The sequence below is a fragment of the Mustela lutreola genome, chromosome 5 (genome assembly GCF_030435805.1).
Source record: "Mustela lutreola isolate mMusLut2 chromosome 5, mMusLut2.pri, whole genome shotgun sequence".
In the NCBI taxonomy this organism is placed as follows: Eukaryota; Metazoa; Chordata; class Mammalia; order Carnivora; family Mustelidae; genus Mustela; species Mustela lutreola.
Window position 1 is genome coordinate 16,012,139 of NC_081294.1, and position 27,393 is coordinate 16,039,531.

At 34.2% G+C, this 27,393-nt stretch overlaps 1 protein-coding gene across 4 annotated transcripts in view; it reads right to left on the reverse strand.

Annotated features, from left to right (window-relative positions):
• CDH18 (cadherin 18) overlaps positions 1–27,393 on the reverse strand; it is a 981,465-nt gene that overhangs the window by 618,759 nt on the left and 335,313 nt on the right. The gene's annotated exons all lie outside the window — the stretch shown is intronic.

The window sequence follows — 27,393 nt, forward strand, 5'->3', positions numbered from 1 at the left end:
AGAGAGGAGGAAGCAGGCTCCCTGTTGAGCAGAGACCCTGATGTGGGGCTCGATCCCAGGACCCTGGGATCATGACCTGAGCCAAAGACAGAGGCTTTAACCCACTGAGCCACCCAGGCGCCCCATGACTGATGGTCTTATAAAAGGTAGAAATTTGGACACAGATAACAATAAATGGATAATCCCATTTGAATATGAAGACAGAGGTTAAGATGTTGGTTTATGAGCCAAGGGATACCAAAGATGCCATGAACAACCAGAAGATAAGGGAGCCATTTGGAACAATCCTTCCACTCAGTCCTCAGAAGAAGTTTGACTCTGTTAACACCTTGTTCTTGGACTTCAACCTCCAGAACTCTGAGACATTATATTTCTGTTATTTAAGCCACTCAGTTTATTGGAACTGTTACAGCCAACCTATCAAATTAATATAGTGTAATGGAAAAACAAAACAAGAAAAATCTTGTTTTTCTTCAAGAATTAAAAAATATATATTTGCATTTAACCATTAAATTTAACTCTTATTTCTAATTTATTTTCATATATCTGAAATGGTTATAAATTCATGAAATACCCTAATGAAATTTTATTAGCATACTGTTTTTAAAGATAGGTGCTTCTTTAATGTGTGAAAATATGAATGTTTCAGAACACTTAAAATGGATTATTAACATTTTTGTATTAAATATTTTGTATATTGACCAGAGAAATTTTCCCATTTGTCGATAGTAAATACTATTGCTAATACATTTCAATCTTTGTAGAAATTTTGTAATTCTTTTTATTATGAGGAAGAGTATAACATCTCGAGCACTGATATAGATTTTTTTATTTCACTTTGCTTTTTATTTTTGTTTTCTTTATTGAATTTTTCTCAATCTCCAGACTAAGGATGGTTTTTTTTTTTTTTTTTTTTTTTTTTTTTTAATTTTTTATTTTTTATAAACATATATTTTTATCCCCAGGGGTACAGGTCTGTGAATCACCAGGTTTACACACTTCACAGCACTCACCAAATCACATACCCTCCCCAATGTCCATAATCCCACCCCCTTCTCCCAAACCCCCTCCCCCCGGCAACCCTCAGTTTGTTTTGTGAGATTAAGAGTCACTTATGGTTTGTCTCTAAGGATGGTTTTAAGTTTTTTTGAAAACTGTCTTTCTCCCATTTGACTGTTACCACAGAGAATGGGCCACAAATGGGCCATTAGTTATAACTAAGAATTTTCCCCAGGTTTGAGATATAGCTGACATAAAATAATTTAAGTTTAAAGCATCCACACAGTTGACTTGACATGCCTATATACTGCAAAATGATCACTACCATAATGTCAGCTAATATTTCCATCCAGTCACATAATTACTATTTCTTTTTTTGTGTGTGTGTGTGCTAAAAGCAACAAACGACATGCTATCATAATGTGGCTGATGGGGGCGAAGATGTCTCATCTATTAGATTTGTTTTTTTAAGATTATTTATTTATTTATTTGACAGAGAGAGATGACAAGCAGGCAGAGAGGCAGGCAGAGAGAGGGGAGGAAGCAGGCTCCCTGCTGAGCAGAGAGCCCGATGTGGGGCTCGATCCCACGACCCTGGGATCACGACCTGAGCCGAAGGCAGCCGCTTAACCCACTGAGCTACCCAGGCGCCCCTCATCTATTAGATTTGATTTGATTTGATTTGAGTAGTGAACATTCTTAATGTGTTTACATCTTACTCTGTGTTATTTTTAATATTAAAATATATTCAAAGTAGAGATATTTTAATTCCTGAAACAACTGTCTGACTTTATTATAATGGAAATAGAAGAGTTATAAATCCCCTTTTCCACGGAATTTCATATGGTTATCTGAATACTACCTTAGTTTTATTTTGCTCCTTATTGCCAACTGAAGTCTTAGTCAAGACTAATAATCTTTATGTACTGATTTTCTACATTATTATGGAATGGCTCCCAATGTCCACTGACACTTTTGATAATTTGATGTACTTAAGAGAACATGGCATTAAGCTAGTTCTAATCTATAGGAACCATAAGAAAAGTAAATTATGCCAACTTAGACTTTTTCTCCAAAACAAAACAAAACTACTAAACCATACAGTAAAATAATAGACTGTAATTCTCTAGCCTGTTATTTTTTTACTTAACTTTATAGGAAAAAATGTAAACTTAATCATTGTTAGACATGTTTACTTTAGAAATCACATAAAAATTCCAAGAAAAAATCTAGTGTAGATTCAACAGAATTTTATAAGATTATTAACTTACTTTTAACCATTGATATTAACATATTGAATGGTGACTTTTGTCACTATCTCTGCTTTCAACCCATCCTTTCTTACATTACCCTATTTGTACTAGAGGTTTTCTACTGGTCTACTCTGAAATCTGTCCTCTCAAGAACACCAGTGACATCTCTTGCTCTCCAAGTGGCCCATTCTCTGTCCTTGTTCTGACCACCCTTTTCTTCTTGTTTTGTTTCCTACAGTCCAGACACTTACACCCAGTGTCTTTTGCTCTCTCTGTATTTCTGACTGAGAGCTCAGTCCTAGGGTCTCCATAAAGTGTCTTTCTAGATGAACTTGTCTGAGTCCATGGCTTTAAATAGAATCTACAAAGTAGTGACTCTGAACTTCTACCTCTAGGCCTGACTCTTTTTTTTTTTCCTTCTTTTCTTTTCTTTTTTTTTTTTCTTTCATTCATTCCAGTTGCGTATGTCTGACTATAGTTGGAGATGGGAATCTAACAGGCCTTTTAACATGTGCAAAATGAAAATCTTGATCTCTCCTCCATATAAAGCAGTTCCCCTAGGTGTTTTCTGGATCAGTTAATAGCATCAGTATTCACTGTGTTTTTCAGTACTCAAACATCAAGAAAAAACCTTGATTTCCTTCTTTCCCTCACAGTCCACCTATACCCCATCAACTATACACATACCAATCAACAACATTTGTATTAATAAGAAAAAAGAAACAGAATCCATAAGATGAAGATAGAAAGGGAGAGAAATAGGAATTTTAGGAAACTGTCTATGCAGTTGTGGGGGTGGCATATTTATAACTACAGGGAAGATAAGCATCTGTAAATAATAGCCAGAGTTGAAGGTGCTGTTCTGAGTTTGGGGGCGCTCTGGAAGCAAAATTCCTTCTTCCTTCTCTCCCCTTCCTTCAGTCTTTTACCTTAAGACTACCAACAGATTGGAAATGGCACACCAACATCATAGAAAGCAATCTGCTTTACTCAAAGTCAGCTGATATAAATGTTATTTATAGCTGAAAAATACTTCACAACAGCTTTTAGACTGGTGTTTGACTGAACAACTGGACACCATAACCTTAGCAAGTTGACACATTATATTAATCATAACCTACAATTTACTAAAACTCATCCAGTATACCTAGTGCAAATGATCACCATCTTTCTGCTGGACCATTCAATAACCTTCATCGCCATGTTTTCACTTTTGTCTTTCCCCTCGACGCATTCTCCATGCATCATCTGTAAACTTTAGCTATAAGTAGTTATGGCATTCTCATACTTAAAACTTGGGTTTCTTTTAACCTAAAAACAAAATCTCAAAACCTTGCAATAAGCTATAAGGACATAAAGGATTCTTCTCCATAATCTTCTGAACTCTATCTGACCACATTCTCCCTCACTCTTTATACTTAAACTTACCTTCTGACACTTCCTCATTCACAACCTTATTCCCATCTAGTCGGCAGATCTCTTATCCTGGAACAGTCCTCCCCCAGATCTTCATGAGAATGACTTTTTTACCATGGAGAATTCTGTTTGCATTTTGCCAAATAAAGAGCATTCCTTCACTTTCTTCTTAAAATAGTAACTCCCTCCCCTCAACTCAGTTACTCTTGATCTACTTACTTACCTGAAATTTATTATATTGTGTTATATCATATTGATTATTTCTTGGCCTATTTATTTATTGTTATGTATATCACTAGGAGTTAAGTCCATGAAGAAAAAACTTCTTCATATACATTCTTTTCTTTATCTTCAACACTTTAAATGGCACTTGGAATGTCTTAAGTACTTACTAAAAATTTTGTTGAACAGGTGAATGAATGTCTAACAAAGAAATTTATGTCATTTATTACAGTCAAATAAAAATTGCTTTACTTACCACTTTATTTAGTAAGGCCAAAGTTTAAATGCTGCATATACACTTTTAGTAAATGGTAGAAATAACAAGTATTCCACTAAACTGAAGCTATTAAAAATGTTAATTTTCAAAAACTAATACCATATTCTTTTTTTTTAATTTAAGGTTTTACTTATTTATTTGACAGACAGAGATCACAGGTAAGCAGGCAGGGAGAGAGGAAGGGAAGCAGGCTCCCTGCTGAGCAGAGAGCCTGATGTGGGGTTGAGGGGCTGGATCCCAGGACCCTGGGATCAGGGCCTGAGCCAAAGGCAGAGGCTTTAACCCACTGAGCCACCCAGGCGCCCCAACAATACCATATTCTGAAAGAAGTTTCCTTGTTAACTTTTTTTCCAAACAAATGATAACATTCCTTTTGAAAATAATATAATCAGAAGCAATGATTTTTCATAATTTTTATATAGATAGACTCTTAGTTCTATGCCTTAGACATTATTTCTGATTACTTCAGAACTCTACTACAGTTCTTGACCACTCTTAAGCAAAAATAAGAGATATCATTTTATTCATTCATTCACTCTTTTATTTAATTCTAAAATTATGTACACATTTTTATAGGCCCTGTTTCTAAGAATTACAGATAATGAAGTTTGTCACAAAGTTTAAAATACTTCAAGTTAAAGAAAACATTACTTTGAAAACACTCCTACAGAGAGAATTCTTCTAATTCATTTTCAATTTTAAGAGACATAAATGATTACATTATATTTACAAATTATTATTGTTTGAATTTAATTTGCATATGTTTTATGTTTAATAAACTTGATTCAAAGAAACAGTACTTAGGGATTTGGTATTACAAAGATTGCTTATTTTCTGCTTAGAATTTTTAAAAGAAGTATACAAACAAATATAAGCGATGTTTACACCAAGGCATAGCAGCAGTTATTAAGCAGAAATAAGTTGATTGCATTTTTATGCCCTCCAGCTCAGCCAGAAATATCATTAGATTGCAGATAAAGATGAGATAAATTGATTAATTTTAAAAGGAAAAGAAGAAAATACTGAATAAAAGAGAATTTAAAAAGTGAAAACCATTTGATCTCTGTAAATTGTTTTTTGTTCCCAATCTGTATTATAACAGCCTAAGGTTGGAAATGCTCCAGATATAACAATGCATAAATTTACATTTTAAATTTTGGAAAATTTTCCAAAATGTTCCAAAACCATACTTTTATTATTGTGTTATGTTAGTCACCATACAGTACATCATTAGTTTTTGATGCAGTATTCCATGATTCATTGTTTGCGTATAACACCCAGTGCTCCATGCAATACGTGCCCTCCTTAATACCTACCACCGGGCTCACCCATCCCCCGACACTCATCCCCTCTAAAATCCTCAGCTTGTTTCCTGGAGTTCATAGTCTCTCATGGTTCATATCACCCGCCCTTCTTTTTTCCCTTCCTTCTCCTAATGTCCTCCATGCTTTCATCATTAGCCATTAGAGAAATTCAAATCAAAACCACATTGAGAAAGCACCTTAAACCAGTTAGAATGGCAAAAATTAGAAAGGCAAGAAACAACAAATGTTGGAGAGGTTGTGAAGAAAGGGGAAACCCTCTTAAACTGTTGGTGGGAATGAAAGTTGGCACAGCCAGTTTGGAAAACAATGTGGAGGTTACTCAAAAAGTTAAAAATAGAGCTTCCCTATGACCCAGCAATTACACTACTGGGTATTTCCCCCAAAGAAACAGATGTAGTGAAAAGAAGGGCCACATGAAGCCCAATGTTCATAAGAGCAATGTCCACAATAGTCAAACTGTGGAAAGAACCAAAACTGTATGTTTTGAAAATACTTGCTGTTGTTTGTTTTTATTCTCATTTTCCCTTCCTTTATATAAACTTTTTCCCTACATTTAGTACCAGAGTAGAAACTGTGTTTTTCACTTATTCTTAGAACTTTTTCTCTCTATTTAGAACAAGGTCCAGTAGGATTTTCTAGTGAATAGATGTAAAAGAATATTAAAATGAGGAAACTATATTTGTTTTCACTGTTGCCATAAAAGTTAAAAACAAATAGGCAAGAACTCCTACTTGCCAATATTAATTGCTTAACTGTCTATATAGGACTTGCAAAGGAGGTCTTATGGTCCTTAGACCCACACCCAACTATAATACTTAAAATATATCAGCTAAAGCAGCAACAAAAGTAAGGGTATATGTGAGTGTTATGTGTTTGTGCATGCATTTGTGTACACACTTTTAAAAAACATTGTGTGTGCATGTTTGTATTTGCTTTTTCCTTCTTACTTTGTCTTATTTAAGTAAATGGTTGTGTCTAATTTTTATTAAAAATAATATCATTATTACAAAGGAAAGGGAGAGAAAGACACTTTTTCAAATCATAAATAATTCAATCTAAAATATGTAATGACTTACAGTTGCTGGGACCAACAGCATTCCTGGGTAAAAGAGCTGGTATGGGGCCTTGTATTTACCAGGTTGTGTACACATCAGACTACACGAACTAAATCATTAGCACTATGTCTCCCTCATCACTAAGCTTAAAGAAATTGAGTGCCTGAATTTATCTATTGTTCTAGTTCCATTTTGACCAATTAACATGGACAGTATAAAGTCAACACTTCGACAAAATAGCCATAATAGAAGCTAATTACTCTGATTTATGTACTTTTTTTTATTTTCCCCCCTTTTCTGACCTGGTCCTCCCCTCTTCCCCAAAACCCAAACCACTCTGGTTTGTCATCTGGAATCAACTCTTCACTGAAAGCAACTAACTGGTTAACCAATATATTAAATAAGGAAACACACAACCAAGCTTCCCATATCTCTTATAGTAAAGTTAGCTGTGGTAACTCTAAATTTTGTAATAGCAATAATATAACTAATGCTTACTTGTTGCCCATATAATAGCATTGGGTACATAAATAAGTCAGTGGGATATTTCTTCCACACAGTGATTCAAGGATCCAGTCTGACAAAAGCTGTCATTTTCACTATATGGATTGTAAGGTCTTCCTAGGTAATACCTCTACTCCACTGAGACTGCCTAAAAGGGGGAAAAAAAATCATGGACAAATAAGCACAGTAAATGCCATAAGCTGTGCCTGGAAGGACATATTACTCTCACTCCCATTCCATATCCAAGTTTTTTTTTTTTTAATATACATAAAACAATAGCCAACATAAACATGAAAAGATCTTCTACATCAATCATCAGAGAAATGAAAATTAAAACCACAATGAGATATGACCTTAAAACTGTCAGAATGTCTAAAATAAAAAACAAAAGCAAGAACCAGTGTTGGTGAAGACGTGGAGAAAAAGAAGCCTTCGTGCACTTTTTGGTGGGAATGCGAATTGGTACAGCCCCTATGGGAAATATTATGGTGCTTCCTCAAAAGATTAAAAATAGAATTCATATATAATCCAGTAATTCCACAACTGGGTATTTATCAAAGAAAATTGAAACACTAATTTCAAAAGATAAATGCTTCCCTATGTTTATTCCAGCATTCCTTACAATAGCCAAGCTATGGAAGCAACCCAAGCGTCTCATTGACAGTTGAATGGCTAAAGTAGATATGGTAAATTTATGCACTGGAATATTACTCAGCCATAAAAAAAAGAATGAGATCTTGCCATTTGTAGCAAGAAGGATGGGCCTACAGAGTACAATGCTAAGTATAATAAAGCAAAAAAAAAAGGGCAAATATCATATGTTTTCACACAGATGTGGAACTTAAGAAATAAACAAAATTTCAAAATTTTCAAAAATGGACTATTAAATACAGAGAACAAACTAGTGGTTGCCAGAGGGGAGGAAGATGAGGGGATAGATGAAATAAAGAGGATTAAGAGTACACTAATTGAGGTGAGCACTGAGAAATATATAAATTTGTTGAATTGTTATATTGTACATCTGAAACCAATATACCATTGTGTTAATTATATTTCAATACAAAACATAAAAAAAGATAAAATAAAACACACCTCTCTAAATGTATATACATATATAGATAGAGAGCAATAAATGAACAAAGCATAAAGTAAAAGTAATGAAGCAATAAATGAGCAAATAGTATACCAATAAGTGAAAAAGCAGCCTTTTTTTTAAACCAGAATCTTACCACCGGGCTCATCTTCCTCTCCATATTTTTTATATGTCCAATTTATAAAAACATGGCTTCTTCCTTTCAATTGTACTCCTTATAACCAACATCTTGAACCTGGGTTTTTGCCTCTTCTGACTATTTCAGTTTAAGTATCCTTATGCTTTATTCAATACATCTTGAAGAAAAAATCATCTTACCTACAAAGTCATTCAATCAATCATTTCATTTTCTGCCCACAGTATAGTGGCCTAAAAGCAAACTTTTTTAAAACACTCTTGGAGATCACTGTTGTAAAACATTTTTATGTGTATATATACCTACATACAAAATTTTATATATATATATGTACATAAATGTATATATGTATACATGTATACATATATACAATTTTTTGCAACAGTGAACTTCAAGAGTGTTTCTATGTAAAATTATACATACACATATTTATTGTGTATATATACATATATAGTATATATGTATACATGTATATATGCATGGTGTATATGTATGTGTGTGTATACATATATATATACCCACATATATATATACATGTGTATATATATATATACACCCACATACATATACACACATGTATATATATGTGAGTGTATATATATATATGTATACACACACACACATATATATAGTAATTTTATGCAGAAATTTCCTAGCCTAATACATTATTATTTTTCATCATTTTGTGATTTATTCAATCCATTCAAACTGTAAACCTGTATCAATCCACTCAACCACTATCTCTATGGTAAAGCTGCCAAATAGCAATCATACAAAAAGGCAGATTAGTGCTACTAAAAATTTATGAATTTCAACTCTGTTTCAAATAAAGTATGAAAATTTTATCCATTGCTATAACAATTACAAAACTTTTCCAACCTGCTCAATATCTGTACATTTCCTATAACTATCCTTTTACAAGCTAACATTTTCGTCTTCTACCTAACAGAAAATAGAACATCATGTATAAATATTGTTTTTGTTGTTCCAAATGAATATGTATATAAATTTTTATTCCTTTTCTCTTAGTTTCCTTCAGCTTCAATGAAGAAAATGTAGTTTTCCCATCATGTACTTCTACGAAGACCCTCACACAATCAACTACTCCTTCTCATACCTTGTAGGGACTATTGGCTACATGATATTACCTACCAAAACAGGTTTAAATACTTAGTGTAAATGCAGTAAGAATAATGGCATAAACAGTAAAAAAAAAAAAATTGCTAGTATATCTACTCTCCATTTAGCAATAATATCATCTCCCTCCACCTTTACAGACAAATTTTAAAGATACTTGTTTAAACTGAATTTTTTCAAAATGCCTTCACGTGCTCACTCATGAGTGCTTACTTCCCTCCTCAGTGCATGAATTCAGCTCTTGGTGAGTATATATATATTGTCCATGTCAATAAAGCCAACAGACTTTCATACCTTTTTACGTTATTTGATTTTTAGCAGCATTTGAAATTGCAGTTCTTCTTTTTGAAACACTAATAATACTTGGTTTGTTTGATAGTTTTACTCTATTGGTTTTACCTCTTCTCCTCATTTGACTGTCTCTGTAGAGAGATAGTGAGTGGGGAGGGCAGATGTACTCCCAAGTTATATGACCTGTGGTGTTGCTGATATTGCATCAGTTCTTAGTCACTCCTATTCCAAGTAAATAATGTTCACAAATGAGAATGAAAAGCAGGACATGAGTTGTCTAGGCAACCTCTGTGGAAATCAAGGAATAGAGGAAGGAAGAAGAGAAAACATTATTAGAAAAAAGAACCTTAGGATAAAAAGAAGATAATTAAGTCCCTCAATTGATTTCATGTTCATCTCTACTGTCTTTATTAGTATTCAGAGTAGCCCATACATGATGTTCTAGAAGTAAATACACAGTTACCTGGCAGACTGGTTAAAATTGGTTGATTATTATATTCTGTCTTAGAATTTTTCATTGAGCAGATTTGGAACAAGGTCTATAAACAGATATTTTGAAACAGTTCAATGCGTGATTTTCATGAAAATGGTTTGAGGACTCTACTTCAAGAACTGGACTTAAGTTTACATTTAACTTGAAGAAGATTATTGGAATACTGTGATATCTTCTCAGTTACTTGAAACTGTGTTATATGGAAAAGAATAGTATAACCATGTATTTCCAGATATTGGAACAAATCTTAGTAGTAATGGAAAGATATATATTGAGATTAGTATAAGAAAGAGACTTGCAAGGTCAGAGACAGGAAACACTGAAGCTGGTTTCATTAAAAAATAGAGATATATTTAAATGCTAATAAATTAGGATGGACATAAAGAAACATAAGAAAGTGGTTATAATCAAAGCACTGTTTGCATTTAGAGAACAGAGGGGCTGTCATTAGGATGGAACATATTGCATAGATTTAGAGATGTCTGTCATAGTTTTATTTCTTGATCAGGTAGTGGTTGCAAGGGTAATTATCTTTGCTTTTTCCCTATAATAATTCTTTAAGTTTTGTATTTGTTTTATATGGTTGCATGCATATGAAAAATATTTATATAAAGACTGAATGACCATTGGTAAGAGCTATAGTAGAGAGATACATTATGCATCTCTAAGAAAACATCTAACTCAGATCTTGTAATCCTGATGATCAAAATGCATTCTTCAAAGTTTCCAGTACTGTACTTTGAAAGAAACACATCGACTAAAGTGAGAAGGTCCCCTGAAATTGTTATTACATTGTGCTTTTAGTTCTGGTCAGGGTGTGATTTCATAAATTTTACTTTCTTAGATGTAGGTTTCTGTTTTTTAATTACCCCATTCTGTCTTCAAGGTCAACAGGTTCTACTTAAAAAGATTTTAAAAGTTTCTTCATATTTTCAATCATTTATGAATATCTGAATGAAAATAAAGTACTTTAAGTCATTAAAATCTATAGAACAATAAAGATAATGGTATAAGGAGAATCATCAGTAGAAATATGTTATCACATGAGTTCAATATCAGCAAATAGAAATATCTTATAAATGTTAGCAATGAGCAAATTTATTAATAGTCATTGACTCTAGGAGACATAGTCAGACAAGTAATTAAAATGTATTTACTCTTAAAAATTATTCAAGAAATGTTACACTGCATGTGAAACTAGAAGTTAAATAAGAAATTAGAATCAAATCTTAATGTTGAGGACCCTTTTGAGTAAATGAGGAACTTTACAGATTTGCTCAAAAGCAAATTAAGACTCTATGAAAAGATAAATTGCTTTAATACAGTCTATTCCCAATTTCAGTATTTCTTGAACTTCATAATTCTCTTTATTATGTTGCACATTGGTTTACAAGTCTAATATCAGAAATAAAGTAAATCGTATTGAATTCTGAAGCACTTTCCTTGTAGACCTAAGGATTAAATTTCTCTCTTATGGCTGCAGAATGAGTATTGCATTTTCAGCTGGTTAATCCTTATAATCTATTGCCCAATCTCAATTCCCAGAAAAAATAAAAAGCTTGTTAGAAGAAGATAAGAAGTTATCACCTCAGTGAGGACTAATTCTTAGTTTCTGAAGAAAAAAAAATACTCTAGTGAAATTCTCATGTAAATTAAATTAAAGGTAAAAATGCACCTAATAAATACAAGATAGCTCTAAAGAGATTAGTACTGAACTGAGATCACCGCTAGGTCTCAGTTAACTCAGTTGGAGAATGTCATTTATGAGGTCATGATCATACAGTCGTAGCACCCCACAGGCTAATTAATTTTGCTCAGAGAAAAGTTGTTTCCTCTTAACTGACTTCAATAGAGTCAACAGTTGCACAAACATGACTCATTTAATGCAAATAAGAGGTGAGATATTTTAATAGATTTATATAGGTCAGTAATTTTTAAGTCTTTGGGGTTATAGAGATCAAAATATGATCTGACAAATGTTGTGGTCTTCTTCCTAGAAATTCAACTTACACTAAATAATGTATACAATTTTATATAATCCAAAGAACTCTGGATTCCATCCATAGGCTGCCTGATGTCTAAGGTTCAAAGAAAAATACCCTGAAAAAAAAAAATCCACTCAATAGAGGGAAAAAAAGATAACAAAATTAGAACATCTATTAAGTTTGGAGTAGTTTTATTTTCATATATACAAAAGGGCATATTAATTCATATTATTTATTTTTAAAATATCACAAAGGTTGTTGAAAAGTTTCAACACTTTCTTAAAGATCAATTGAAAAGCTACCTAAGGTGGTGATTTATTCATTTTGATTTATTTAATTCAGCAATTTCCCTTAGGCTTTAACAGATTTTAATAAGAAATAACTTTCTTAATATTAAACAGTTGGAACCAAAGCAGTGATATGAAGCCTCCAACTATCCTCAGACAATGCAGTAGTATCCTGACCTTTCTGCTGCTTCTTTCATGAGAGTATTTAATACAAAAATAAGGAGCATTACTACAAACAAGCCTGTCTGCAATTTGTTCTGTTATCCAAACATCGCCTTGCCTTTGGTCGTCTAGCAAAAATTCTACCATAAAATTAACTAGTAATCTAGAGTGATTTTGTGTTTCATAATTAATACTTCGCTTTCTTAATTAGTAGGTAGGTATTGTAGAATGGCACACCAAAATCTATTTCACCTTCCAAATATACCTTCATGGACTACAAAGGCTAGAAATCCATAAGCTTCATTGTCAAACATTCTTGCACCTGCAGTTTAGATGACCACCTTATAACTCAGGTTCTGGATGAATTTGGGCCATTGAGATAATTTGTGTGACCTCTGAGTTAGAACCTACTTTAAAGAGTGTTTTACACCTAGGCCTCCAGATTCCTACTAAGAATCTTACAGAAACCAGGGTCAGATGGTTTCCTAGGGAAATTCTGCCAAACATTTAAAGAACCAATACCTATTCTTCTGATGCTGTTTCAAAAAATGGAAATAGAAGGAAAACTTCCAGTCTCGTTCTATGAGGCATTACCTTGATCCCTACACTAGACAAAGATCTGATCAAAAAGGATAATTAGAGACCAATATCCCTGATGAACATGGATTCCAAAATTCTCACCAAGATATGATCTAACAGTACTTTACAAGGATTATTCACCAGGACCAAGTGGGATTTATTCCTGGGCTGTACGGGTGGTTCAACAATTGAAAATCAATCACTGTGACACATTGCATTAATAAAGGAAAGGACAACAACCATATGATCCTCTCAATTGATGTAGACAAAACATTTGACAAAATAGAGCATCCTTTCTTGATTAAAGCTCTCCACAGTGCATGTAGGGATAGAGAGAACATAACTCTTTATCATAAAAAAAATCTACAAAAGGCCCATTTTGTAGGCCTTTTGATACTACATGATACTACAAAAGTATCATTTCAATGGGTAAAAACTGAGAGCTTTTCCCCTAAGGTCAAGAACATGACAGGGTTACCCACTCTCATCACTATTGTTCAACATAGTACTAGGTGTCCTAGAAATAGCAATCAGACAACAAAAAGAAATAAAAGGCATTCAAATTGGCAAAGAATTCAAACTCCCACTCTTTGCACATGACATGATACTTTATGTGAAAAACCCAAAATACTCCACCCCCAAATTGCTAGAACTCATACAGGAATTCAGTAAAGTGACAGGATATAAAATTAATGCACAGAAATCAGTTGCTCTTCTATACACTAACAATGAGACCGAAAAAAGAAATTAAGGAATCAATCCCAGTTACAACTGCACCCAAAACCATAAGATACCTAGGAATAAACCTGACCAAAGAGGTAAAGTGTCTGCACTCTAAAAACTACAGAACCCTTATGAAAGAAATCGAGGAAGACACAAATAAGTTGAAAAATATTTTATGCTCATGGATTGGAAGAATAAATATTGTTAAAACATATATGCTGCCCAGAATTATCTACACATTCAATGCAATCCTTATCAAAATACCATCAACATTTTCCATAGACCTGGAACAAATGATTCTAAGATCTGTATGGAACCAGAAAAGAACCTGAATGGCCAGAAGAATGTTGAAAAAGAAAAGCAAAGCTAGTGGCATCACAATTCTGGACTTTAAGCTCTGATACAAAGCTTATCATAAAGACAGTTTGGTACTGGCACAAAAACAGATATAGATCAATGGAACAGAATAAAGAACTCAAAAAATGGATCCTCAACTCTTTGGTCAAATAATCTTTGACAAAACAGGAAAGAATATCCAATGGAAAAAGAGCAGTCTCTTTAGTAATTGTGTTGGGAAAACTGGACAATCATAATTGGGTTGAAGAATAAAGCTTGACCTTTTTATTTCACCATACACAAAGATTAAACTCAAAATGGATGAAAGACCTAAATGTGAGACAGGAATCCATCAGAATCCTAGAGGAGAACACAGGCAGCAACCTCTTTGGTCTTGGCAACCAACTTCTTGCTAGACACATCTCCAAAGGCAAGGGAAACAAAAGCAACAATGAACTATTGAGAATTATTCAAGATAAAAATCTGCACAGCAAAGGAAACAGTTATTAAAACTAAAAGGCAACCTATGGAATGGGAGAAGATATTTATAAATGATATAGCAGATAAGGGACTAGTATCCAAGATCTATAAATAACTCTTTAAACTCAACACCCCCCTCCAAAAAAAATAAAAATATTGGAGTCAAGAAATGGGCAGAAGACCTGAGCAGACATTTCTTCAAGGAAGGAATGCAAATGGCCAAAAGATACATGAAAAAAAATGCTTCACATCACTTGGCATCAGGATATCAGGATGCAGGCATTCAGTATCTATATCCCTGTATTAACTTCCTGTCCACTAAATTTACCAGTTATTTTCTCTTATGTGCATCAAACACATCACAGAGAAGCAAAAGAAAATACATCAGTGATAGTGTAATGCAGAATGCTGAGGCTGTATAGTTGTCTTCTCAGGCAGCTATAACAGAATACCACAGACTGGATGGCTTAGACATCATTTTATTTTCCCATAATTCTGAAAGTTGGAAGTCAAAGATCAAGGAGCTTACAGGATTGGTTTCTGGTGAGACATTTTTCCTAACTTGCAAAACTGCCTTTTTGGGGGGACACCTGGGTGGCTCAATCAGTTAGGCAGTTAATCTTCTACCTTGGGCTCAGGTCATGATCCCAGGGGCCTAGGAAGGGTCTGGGATGGAGCTTAGTCCAGCTCTCTGCTTAGCAGGGAGCCTGCTTCTTCCTCTATCCATCCCCCTTCTCATGCTTTCTCTCTTCCTCTCAAATAAATAAGTAAATAAAATATTTAAAAAAAAAAAAAACCTTCTTTTTATCTATATTCTCACATTTCCTTTGTGCATATGCATAAAGAGATTTCTGATGTCTCTTCCTCTTCTTATAAGGACATCAATACTTTCAGATTAGGGTTCCATCTTACGATTTCTTTGAATTTTATTTACCAACATAAAGGCCCTGTTTTTAAATACAGTCACATTGGAGATTAGGGCTTTAATATATAGGAATGGGAGGGGGGAGAAGCACCATTCAACAGCTTACTTTCATATAATATACCATATGATTTTTTAATTAGAAGATTTAATTGTCTTTTTTAAAAGATTTTATTTATTTATTTGACAGACAAAGATCACAAGTAGGCAGATAGGCAGGCAGAAGGAGAGAGGAGGAAGCAGGCTCCCTGCTGAGCAGAGAGCCATGTGAGGCTCAATCCCAGGACCCTGGAATCATGACTGGAGCCAAAGGCAGAGACTTTAACCCACTGAGCCACTCAGGCGCCCCTAATTATCTTTGTTAAATGATTTATGAATTAGGAAGCAGTTCATCTAACAGGTAGAGTGGAGCTCTACATATCTAAATAAAGGAAAGGGTTTTTTTGTTTGTTTTGCTTTGTTTTGTTTTTAATTTAAATTCAAGTTAGTTAACCTATAGTATATTATTGGTTTCGTGGGTAGGTACTGTATGATAGTTTAGGCACACACACATACTCTCTATCAACCTGAGAGGTACAAGCATAAAGAACGCTCTCCATCATTTTATCGTCTTCTGTAAATGACAGCCATTGTTGTTAGTACCGTTGACATTGGAAAGAGTTATTTTTCTCTCTGTGGTCAACTGCTATAATCTCTGAGGCCTAGAAGAACACTTACTATTGAATATATGTTCAAACATATTTGCTAACATTGACTGTAGAATGCTCACCTTCTTATGTAAATTGTTTTCCTCCCAGACCATTCAAGAGTTGCCTTGTTTTTTATTCATTTTAATAATCTGTCAACATCTTAGTACCAACATATTAAAAAATAAAGTAATCTTATTAGATTTACTTTTATCATTGGCACCTGTGGGATCAATCTCAAAATTTAACATTGCCTCTTTCTTTTTGTTTGAGAACCTGACAGTCTGTCCACAAACTACATCTCATCCCTCCTTTCCAATTGCCTTTGGAGACAAAACAAAACAAAACTTGAGTATCATTTAATCCACCTGAGAATTTTGCTGGCTCTACTTTGAAAATATATTTGTAATTTATCACTTCTAACTATTTCTATTTCCCCCACCCTGTTTAAGCCCCTATACTCTTTGATTAATGTAACACCCTCCAAAAAAGCTCTTCCTGATTCCGTTTTTGCCCTCTTCTAATTTCTTCTTCAAGAATAATCCTGTTAAAATTAAGTCCAAACATGTTACACCTTTCCGAAAATGCCACATTAATTTCCTTTCTCACTCATATTAAAAGCCAAAATCCTTACTGTACTTTCCAAGGCCTTCCCCTCTGCGGCCCCATTAACACCCTGACTCTGGCCTGATTTACTGCCTATACCTTTTGTTCATTCCACCTAGTCATCAAGGTCTCCTTATTCTTCTAGAAACAACTCACAGATACTGCACTTGCTGATTCCATTACTTAGAGGTATCTACTTCACTAGCAACTTCATGTTCTTCGGGTTTTGTTTAAAAGCTATAATTTCTGGGGTGCCTGGGTGGCTCAGTGGGTTAAAGCCTCTGTCTTTAGCTCAGATCATGATCCCAGGGTCCAGGGATTGAGCCCCACATCAGGCTCTCTGCTCGGTGCGGAGCCTGCTTCCTTCTCTGCCTCTCTGCCTACTTGTGATTTCTGTCTGTCAAATAAATAAATAAAATCTTAAAAAAAAAAAGAGCTATCATTCCTTAGTAATCTTTGTCCCAGGAAGAGATGATTCTATAAGGATAATTTTCCTTACACCCTATTTATTATTTATATTATTTGAATGTTATTTAAGATGGTTCAACTATACCTCTGCCTCCATTTGTTTATGTAAAATTCTAAATAACTAAAATGATAACTTGAATCCTAATTTTCTTCCACATTTGTACAAAATGTGTTATGTTTCTATAGTAAAAATTATGCAAGGAATCCAGTACTTATTTTCCATTTATCTTCTAGAGCTAACTTTATGCTAAGCTAAAATAAATGTATTAAGCTCAGATTTTGTTTTTTGGTTAAAGGTTTTACTTTTTTTTTTTTCCTTTAAAGTTCATTAGATGACAAGACAGCATGGTACTCGCAAAAAAACAGACACATAGACAAATGAAACAGAGTAGAGAGCCCAGATATGGACCCTCAACTCTATGGTCAAATCATCTTAGACAAAGCAGGAAAAAATATCCAGTGGAAAAAGACAGTCTCTTCAATAAATGGTGCTGAGAAAATTGGGCAGCTATGTACAGAAGAATAAAACCAGACCATTCTCTTACACCATACACAAAGATAAACTCAAAATGGATGAAAGACCTCAATGTGAGACAGGAATCCATCAAAATCCTAGAGAAAAACATAGACAAGAACCTCTTTGACATCAGTCAGAGCAACTTCTTTCAAGACACATCTCTAAAGGCAAGGAAAACAAAAGAGAAAATGAAATTTTGGGACTTCATCAAGATTTTTTTTTTAAAATATTTTATTTATTTATTTGACAGACAGAAATCACCAATAGGCAGAGAGGCAAGCAAAGAGAGAGGGGGAAGTAGGCTCCCCGCTGAGCAGAGAGCCCAATGTGGGGCTCAATCCCAGGACCCTGAGATCATGACCTGAGCTGAAGGCAGAGGCTTTAACCCACTGAGCCACCCAGGCCCCCCAGGACTTCATCAAGATTAAAAGCTTATGCACACTAAAGGAAACAGTCGACAAAACAAAGAGGCAACCTATGGAATGGGAGAAGATATTTGCAAATGACACTACAGACAAAGGGCTGATATTCAAATCTATAAAGAACTTCTCAAACTCAACACCCAAAAAAAAACAGATAATCAAGTCCAGAAATGGGCAGAAGAAATGAACAGATACTTGTACAATGAAGACATAAAAATGATTGTAGACACATGAAAAAATTTCATCATAATTAGCCATCAGGGAAATTCAAATCAAAACCACATTAAGAAACCACCTTACATCAGTTAGAATAGCAAAAATTAACAAGGCAAGAAAAAACAAATGTTGGAGAGGATGTGGAGAAAGGGGAACCCTCTTACAATGTTGGTGGGAATGCAAGTTGGCACTGCCAGTTTGGAAAACAGTGTGGAGGTTACTCAAAAAGTTAAAAATAGAGCTTCCCTATAACCCTGCAATTGCATTACTAGGTATTTCCCTCAAAGATACAGATGTAGTGAAAAGAAGGGCCATATATATCCCAACATTCAGAGAAGCAATGTCCACAACAGCCAAACTGTAGAAAGAGCAGAGATGTCCTTCAACAGATGAATTGCTAAAGATGTGGTCCATATATACAATGGACTATTACTCAGTCATCAGAAAGGATGAATAACCAATTTTTGTATCAACGTGGATGGGACTGGAGGATATTATGCTGAGTGAAATAAGTCAAGCAGAGAAAGTCAATTACTATATGGTTTCATTTACTTGTGGAACATAAGGAAAAACATGGAGGACATTAGGAGAAGGAAAGGAAAAGTGAAGGGAGGTCAATGAACCATGAGTAACTGTGGACTCTGAGAAACAAACTGAGCATTTTAGTGGGGAAGGATGGTTGAGCCTGGTGGTGGTTATTAAGGAGGGCACATATTGCATGGAGTTCTGGGTGTTATACGTAAACAATGAAACTTGGAACACTACATCAAAAACTAATGATGTATTTTATGGTGACTAACATAATGCAATAAAAAATATATAAAGTTCATTAGGCCTACTTTACATTTTCTTCTATTTTCATCACATGGGTCATAAAATATATTGATTTCAATATAACCCACTTAAAATGAGCAATAAAACAACTTTGGGATGGAGGATGTGGGAAAACATGACTATAGAAGCTCAAATAATAAATCTAACATACATACTAATACTCAATGGATAAAAGCATGTGGAGAATGGTATATTTGTCTTGAAGAATTTAAGCACAATTCCCCTGTCATTAGAAAGTCCAATAGGGTATGAGAGACTTTTGAATAATCCAGTAATAATGAGTGTCACTTAAATGTTTGTGTCTGTTGAATACAACTATTTTTTATCTCTTATCACCTGTTTTGTTATTGTTCAATATGCAAATGTGTTTAACACAATTCAGTATCTTAAATAATTATGTCTATGCGGAAGCTGATTTCTGGAGGAGGATTTTCCAACTTGCTGTTTATCATTTATATGTTTTGAATGCTATGCTAGATTGTGAAACTATTTATAACTTACTTTGATTACCTTGGATTTTGCCAAGTTTTAGAGTTATGCAATGTACAAGAGAAGAGGATTAGAGTGGATAGAATAGGAACACTGATGAAAAATTACTTCCATTAATATTTGACAGCCTACATTTTAGCAAGAAGTTCTGGGTAGGAAAAGAAGAAAATGATTCTGATCTTGTTACAATGGTAACAACTATGAAAATTAAATCAGAATTACTGTTAGATGAATTTTTCCCCATTAAGGTATATATATTATGGAAATAATGTCATAGTGTTTGCTGAAAATGGCTCAGCATTTTAATGAGTTTTGAAAGTTTTGATAAGTTTTAAAAATCTTATATGCTAATTTTCCTATAAACTTTTGCATTTCTGATTAGTCCAAAAGGAACATATTATATTGATTACATTATTATGTCTGATTTTTTTTTCCTACTCTAACACCTAACAATTATGTAGCATGTCCTTCCCTCATTAGGGCCTAACGTTGAAAAAAGATTAGATAACAGATGGGTTAAAACTTTTGGTGTTGTAGCTCAAAGCAGATGAAGTAATAGAAATATCTCTTATGGAAAACCTGCCAAGAGGAAATCAATCTTGAAGACTTAAAAGATTTTATTGTCTTATAGTTACTTGACATCAGGGAATATATATGAATATATATGCATATATAATATTCTTATATATATACACAACTTTTTTTTTTCTCTTTACTGCTGGTCTGAAATGTGAATCTGACAGAATACAGTAACTGGTAACACACACTAAAGACTGAAGAAAAAATACCAGGAAGGAGACTAGGGATCCTAGAGAATTGAAATATTTGAGGATAATTAAAGCACTGGGTAGAAGACAGGGTTCTAAAAACACAAATAGATGTCCTACCAATAAGAGATTATGCTGACTGAAATCAGTCAAGCAGAGAGAGTCAATTATCATACGGTTTTATTTATTTTTGGAGTGTAACAAATAACATGGAGGACATGGGGAGAAGGAGAGGAGAAGGGAGTTGAGGGGAATTGGAAGGGGAGGTGAACCATGAGAAACTATGGACTCTGAAAAACAATCTGAGGGGTTTGAAGGGGCGGGGGGTGGGAGGTTGGCGGAACCAGGTGGTGGGTATTAGAGAGGGCACGGATTGCATGGAGCACGGGGTGTGGTGCAAAAACAATAAATTCTGTTATGCTGAAAAGAAATAAAAAAATAAAAATAAAAATAAAATATATATTAAAGAAAGAAAAAAAAGAAAGAAAGAAAAAGCCATCCCCTGAGAGGGATAATCTTAGAGAAAAAAAATCCCTACTTAGGAATCAGGAAAAATTGGACTAAGTTAGGGGACCAATCTAATACACTAACTCTAATTTAAAGATCTATGGATTAGAAAATGTAATTCATACCAATAGAAGTTTTTTGTCTTTTTTCTGGATTCCATCCATGTGGAATTCACTAACAGAAACTGCCAGCTATTTTATTATTTCATCCTTTTGTGTTATAACCAAGGTTATTATGAAAAAAAGTTCCCCATCAATCAAGGTAAAATCCCTCAGGAGTGTTTCTTCTGACATCCAAGTTAGTGGAGAAAGTTAATTCTACCTAAAGAGATTGAAGACCAGGTAATAGAGATAGGTTTAGTGGATTTTGTGGACTAATAGGCACAAATCCTATTAACAGGCAAGCTGTTTTGTTATCTTCTAGTAATATGACTTTGCTTTGCCTCTAAATCCTAAAACTTGGTTATGGTCAAGCAAACCAATTTATAACTCAAATCACTTCCCCTGCCCATTGTCTATATGACAGCCTTATTACAGTTGAATTCTGACCTCTCAACAAAAATTTATTTCAATTTGATAGTCAAACAATACAACAGTATTCTAATTACCACTTACAAAGAACCATAATCACTTAGTGCACTGTACAGACAACTAAAATTATTTATGCTTTTCCCATGAAATGTTTACTTTAAAAAAACAGAGAAATAATAAATGCATGTTTTATTGACATAACCCTAAACCTATGTTTAACAGCAAACCTAAAACAGCATGGGAAGTAAGTTTGATACTTCTACATCCTTTTAAATTTCCCACCAAGCCTTCATGTTACAATTGATTAAGGAAACACCTTAAAAGGGTAAAAAGAAGTCTTCTCTTAAACTAAAGTATCTGCTTTATAGTTTATATAAGAAGACACATTTAAAAACATAAGAAAAGCTCTGGAGATTAACCTTTGAACTGTACCTATTGTACTAACAGATAAAAACAACTTCAAGATAGAGAGTTTTCAGTAAGGGTTCAGCCCATTATAGATGAGACACCCGAAAACAAAATCCTTAAGCTCTGTTATCAAAGATCTCAATTCTGAACAGCACAACAAAAGAAAAAGTCTATCAAACAAACCAATCACAGGTATCTTTCAAAGAAAAATTGGTATATAAAAATGAAAAGAAAATCCTCGTTTTTGATTATAAAATAAGGCCTATCTAGTTCAAACATAAACATTTTATTCCTTTTCAATTAGATATAAATCCTTGGTTCTTTCCACAGAAATAAACTATTCTACCAATAAAGTCAGATTAGGATTTTGCATTTTTATGGCTACTACCAAGAATATGGCACAATATCTGTCTCAGTCTGTCTATAGTTCAAAGATTAAGCCAAGAAAATTCTACCTAGGATGGAAAATTGAACCAACATGAGATATATATGGATTCACATAGCTTTCTTAGGAAAAAAGGAAGATAGTAGAGTTGGCTGGACCTGTAAACCAACTATCTTTTTTTTTTTTAATTGGTGGGTAAAATTATGCTTTGCTCTGTAATTAAAATTATACATACCCTAATGTCTTATTTCCCTGTATGTTTTTGGATTTTTAACTGTGAGCTTATTTTCCATGGAACTCTATTCATGCAAATGCTTTGAGCATGCAGAGTTCCTTCAAATATCTTGTATTTACTTTGGATTTATTATTTTTTCTATCAACCGGATTATCTGAATTCAGTATGAACTTTAAAGCTAAGTTATCATTATTAATTCTCAGGGAAAGGTTTTTCACCCTCTAGCTCTTCATTTTGAGAAAAAAAAAATGGTTTTGGATCTAGCATGGGGTGAGAGGAAGTGACCTGATATTTAGTGCACGCTTACCCGGAAGTTACAGTCATTTGAAGTCCCAAACCTATTTAGAAGTTCTACAGAAGGCTTACTACCTAGAGCCAGTCCCAGAAATACATAAGAAATAAAGTTCAATTTCCTTAGGTTTCATTTTACAATGTCCTCAGGGCAAGTAGCTTGTTCTAGTGAAATGCTGTTTACCTCTCTTCTTTCTTGCTTTTAAATTAGTTTTTGGTCTCGGGACTCTTTATTTCCTTGGTAACTTCTTAATGCAATTAGAAAGTTGGTTTACTTTCATATATTTATTTTAAAAAATTATATACAGTGTTTTTAATACTTTTCACCAGGAGGATGGCCATGTATATATTCCAGCCTTATGCTGGAAACATAGGTTAAGAGTACTTCTTTTAAATGTTTCTAAATCAAATTTTATTTTAAGGGACTATATAAAAGGATAAATATAATTTTTATAGAGTATTTACTTAGATTCAATTGTTATAAAGACTTTACAACATTGCTTCATCTATTCACAATACTGTGGTATGTTAAAGAACATTCTTGACTTTCAATCACTTTACCCCACATATATAATTTTCCAGGAAGAGAGAAATTGAGAACACAAGCAGGGGGACCTTTAGGCAGAGGGGGAAGCAGGCTCCCTGTTGAGCAAGGAGCCTGATGTGGTACTGGATCCCAGGACCCTGGGATCATGACCTAAGCTAAAGACAGACACATAACTGAGCCACCAAGGCATCCTTACCTATATATTTTTATAAGCATCTTATAAAACTATGAATCTTTCCTTGCATGACCACAGTTTCCTTTCTATACATCACAATATGAAATTAACTATTTGGCATCATCTAATATGTTCATTCTCAAATTTCCCCGCTTATCTCAAGAAAAGACTTTTTGTAGCTTATTTGAAACAGAATCAAGGTTCACATTTATATGTACTATGTCTCTTATGTCCTTTTTAATTTAAAACAGCCTCCATCCTCTGTTTTTATTCCCCCTTGCTTGTTTAAGATAGATTTTTTTGATAAAAATTTTAATAGTTTTCCTCATGCACTTTAAGAAACTTTAATCCTGCTTTTGTGGGTCTCCATATCTGTTCCTATAGAAATCACCAAGGAATATATTTTGTTAATCCAATGGACCTCTCAACAGCAAATGTGCATTTAGGTCGAGACTGGTCACCAATCACCCCAGCAGAGGGTGATTTAATATTGAGTGAAAAGCACGAGGTGAGTGTAAAGATCAGAAATCACAAAGCAGAGGATATATTGAAAACAAGGAATACAGTTTTCTCACCTAACTATATTGCTTTGCAAACACACAATACCCCATGAAATAAAGCACATCTTACATGTCTGACCTTCTCAGAAAATCACCTTTTTAACTCTGTGTGAAATATGTGTGAAATATACCATATTACATAAATGTGAGGAATTGGTAGTGGTTAATTTATTTGTACAATTTATAAAAGGCTTATTATGTACATAATACTGAGTTACTGATAATAACAGAAGTCACATTTTTTGAAATCTACTAATGGATTCACTCATATTGAAGAATAATCCAACAGTGTAATAACTATTTCCTCCTTCCAATGTCAAAATGTTAATGAATATATAGATGGTTACACAAGCATTGAATGGAAGAGAGAGTGTTTAAATCCTGCCTGGATTGCAGCATGTCCTTTTTACTTTTGGAGGACATTTACCTTATAAAAAACTTTCTAATTAGAAGAAAATACCAAAAATTCCTTGCAGTATAGAATAGATTTTTTTTTTCTTTTTTGAAAAGGAACTAATTTCCAAAATACCTTTCTAATTTGGCCAGTGTTTCTTAAATGGTTACTGAAGAGAAAAGTTTTTCATCTTCTGGTATCAGCTCTGCATTCTGGCAGATACAATAAACTAGTTAGATGTGAGTAAACTAGCCTGGGAGCGGAATCATTCTTAAAGAGCACGGAAAGAATGCACAAGAATTTTTGTTTAGATGTGATTCTTCAGTAACATTAAATTTAAATACCACAAAAAACTAAGTCCGAATCATTTAACTATTTCCAGACAAAGTTCTCTTCTGAATTGAACTAAGAGATAAGAACCTTGTTCTTCCTGTCTCTTTTTGTTGATGACTTTATGAACTCAATGTAAGCCTCATGTGTTCCATTCTTTCCATTACAGCTGCCTTTCTTCCTACTGATTTCTTCCCCAGTGAAAGGAAAATGTAATACAACAATGAACTTGTTCAAAATGTAACTGCCTTTACATCCCTTGAACCAAAAGTGATTTGAGGAATAAAGAGTTTTTGACATGTAATTTAAATCTATCCTTGATAAGTGATTTGACTAGGGAGAAATTGTTTTAGGAAAAATCAAGGTCAACGAAAATGGGAAAGCACATCGGAAATATTTGAAAGAAATGTTCTCCATTGTTTGTTCTATGTAAGTGTGACTTATTAAATGCATTTCTTACTTTTATTTTTAAAGCAAATATATTTTATTTGAAATAAACAAAAGTGCTCCTATAGCTCAGGGGGTCACTTGGAAACAAACATGCTTGACTATATTACTAAGCCAAACTTAAAAGGAAAGACAACCCCCCTTCTTTTTTGACATGTATCCACAGATAAATAGGAAGACACTACCCGTTTTTTTTTTTTTTTGAAAAAATGACCCTCCCATAAGGCCTGGTCATAGAAGTGTAAACAACATAAATGGATACACCATTAGCAGTTGTCATATCATATCTATGTCACCCGTGGATTCTGAGATCACACATAGACCTGCCAATACACCTGGGAAGAGTTGGTACATCACAGTTACATCTGAGTTCTTGGCAGACAGCACTGAAGAAGAGCAATTTGGAACAAGGTGTACATCTTATTTTGAACAAATCACCAATATTCCCTCAAATAACAGGTTACAGTAGAAAGATTCTACCTGGAATGTATCCTTTTCACTTTGGTTCATCTTTAGATTTTGTTTGAGATTTACATAGTTGTTTAGATTCATTTGCTTATAGTACAATCCCACCACAAAGTATTAAAGCGCAAGATACCGATTATACCTTCAACATCTGTGTTTTTCAAAATTTATACTCTAGTGCATTCCTAATACATTAGTAGTTCATTAGTAATAAAAAATAATGACAAATGGGTAAAACCCGTCTAAAAATGCAGACCGATGTCTACAACTGTAACGCTACTGGATGGGAAGGAGACAAGAAAGGGAAGAGAAGAAAGCACTTGATGTTCAGGAACTGTGGTGTGTAAGACTCTGGGTTAAAATACAACTTCCTGGGCGCCTGGGTGGCTCAGTGGGTTAAGCCGCTGCCTTCGGCTCAGGTCATGATCTCAGGGTCCTGGAATCGAGTCCTGCATCGGGCTCTCTGCTCAGCAGGGAGCCTGCTTCCTCCTCTCTCCCTCTGCCTGCCTCTCTGCCTACTTGTGATCTCTGTCTGTCAAATAAATAAATAAAATCTTAAAAATATATATATATAACTTCCCCAGAGAAGTGGGCTATAATGGAATTTCCAGACAACTTCCTTTGCCTCTGCAAAGGGACCTGAAAAGCCCAATTCCAAACTTTTGGAAACAATAGCCTTGACATGTTTACTTTTTTTTTTTTTTTAAGAGAGAGAGAGAGAGTGAAAGAAAAAGAGACAGGGCACATGCTTAAGGAGAGGGGCAAAAGGAGAGGGAAAGAAAATGTTAAGCAGGTTCCGAACTGCCCAGCATGGAGCCTGACATAAGGCTCCAACTCACAGCCCTGAGATCATGACCTGAGCTGAAATCAAGAGTTGGAGTCTAAACTACTGAGTCACCAAGGTGCCCCCAGTTATGAGATGTTATAAATGCTGATCAAAGTAGTTCAAGGGAGGAAGGACGAATGTGTCTTCCATTCAGCTAGTTTATAGCACAGCCTCTTTAGTTGTTGGTGGATCAGCAAGAATCACGGAGGTACTAGAAGTGCTTTGAAGGACAGGGGGAAAAAAGTACTGAGCATATTACCTGTCGATATTAATAACAGGACTTCATGGCTAGGAAAATTATCTAGACAGGAAAATGACTCCAGGACATATCGCTCTCTTCATCACTAAATGTGACAGAATTAAAACAAACAAACAAAACAACAACAACAAAAAACAAACACAAGTAGATGTAGTGAAAACAGAAAATTGCAAAGCAAATAACACAAGAGAATCAAGATGTTGCTATAGGTTCAACAATATTCCATGAGGGCTAGAAAACCTTTAACTAAGGCCCGAACAAAATATCACTCTCGTTTACAAATAAATCACTATTTATCACATGACCACATGTTGAATCCTTCCTTCCTACATACTGAAGAATCCTTACATTCAG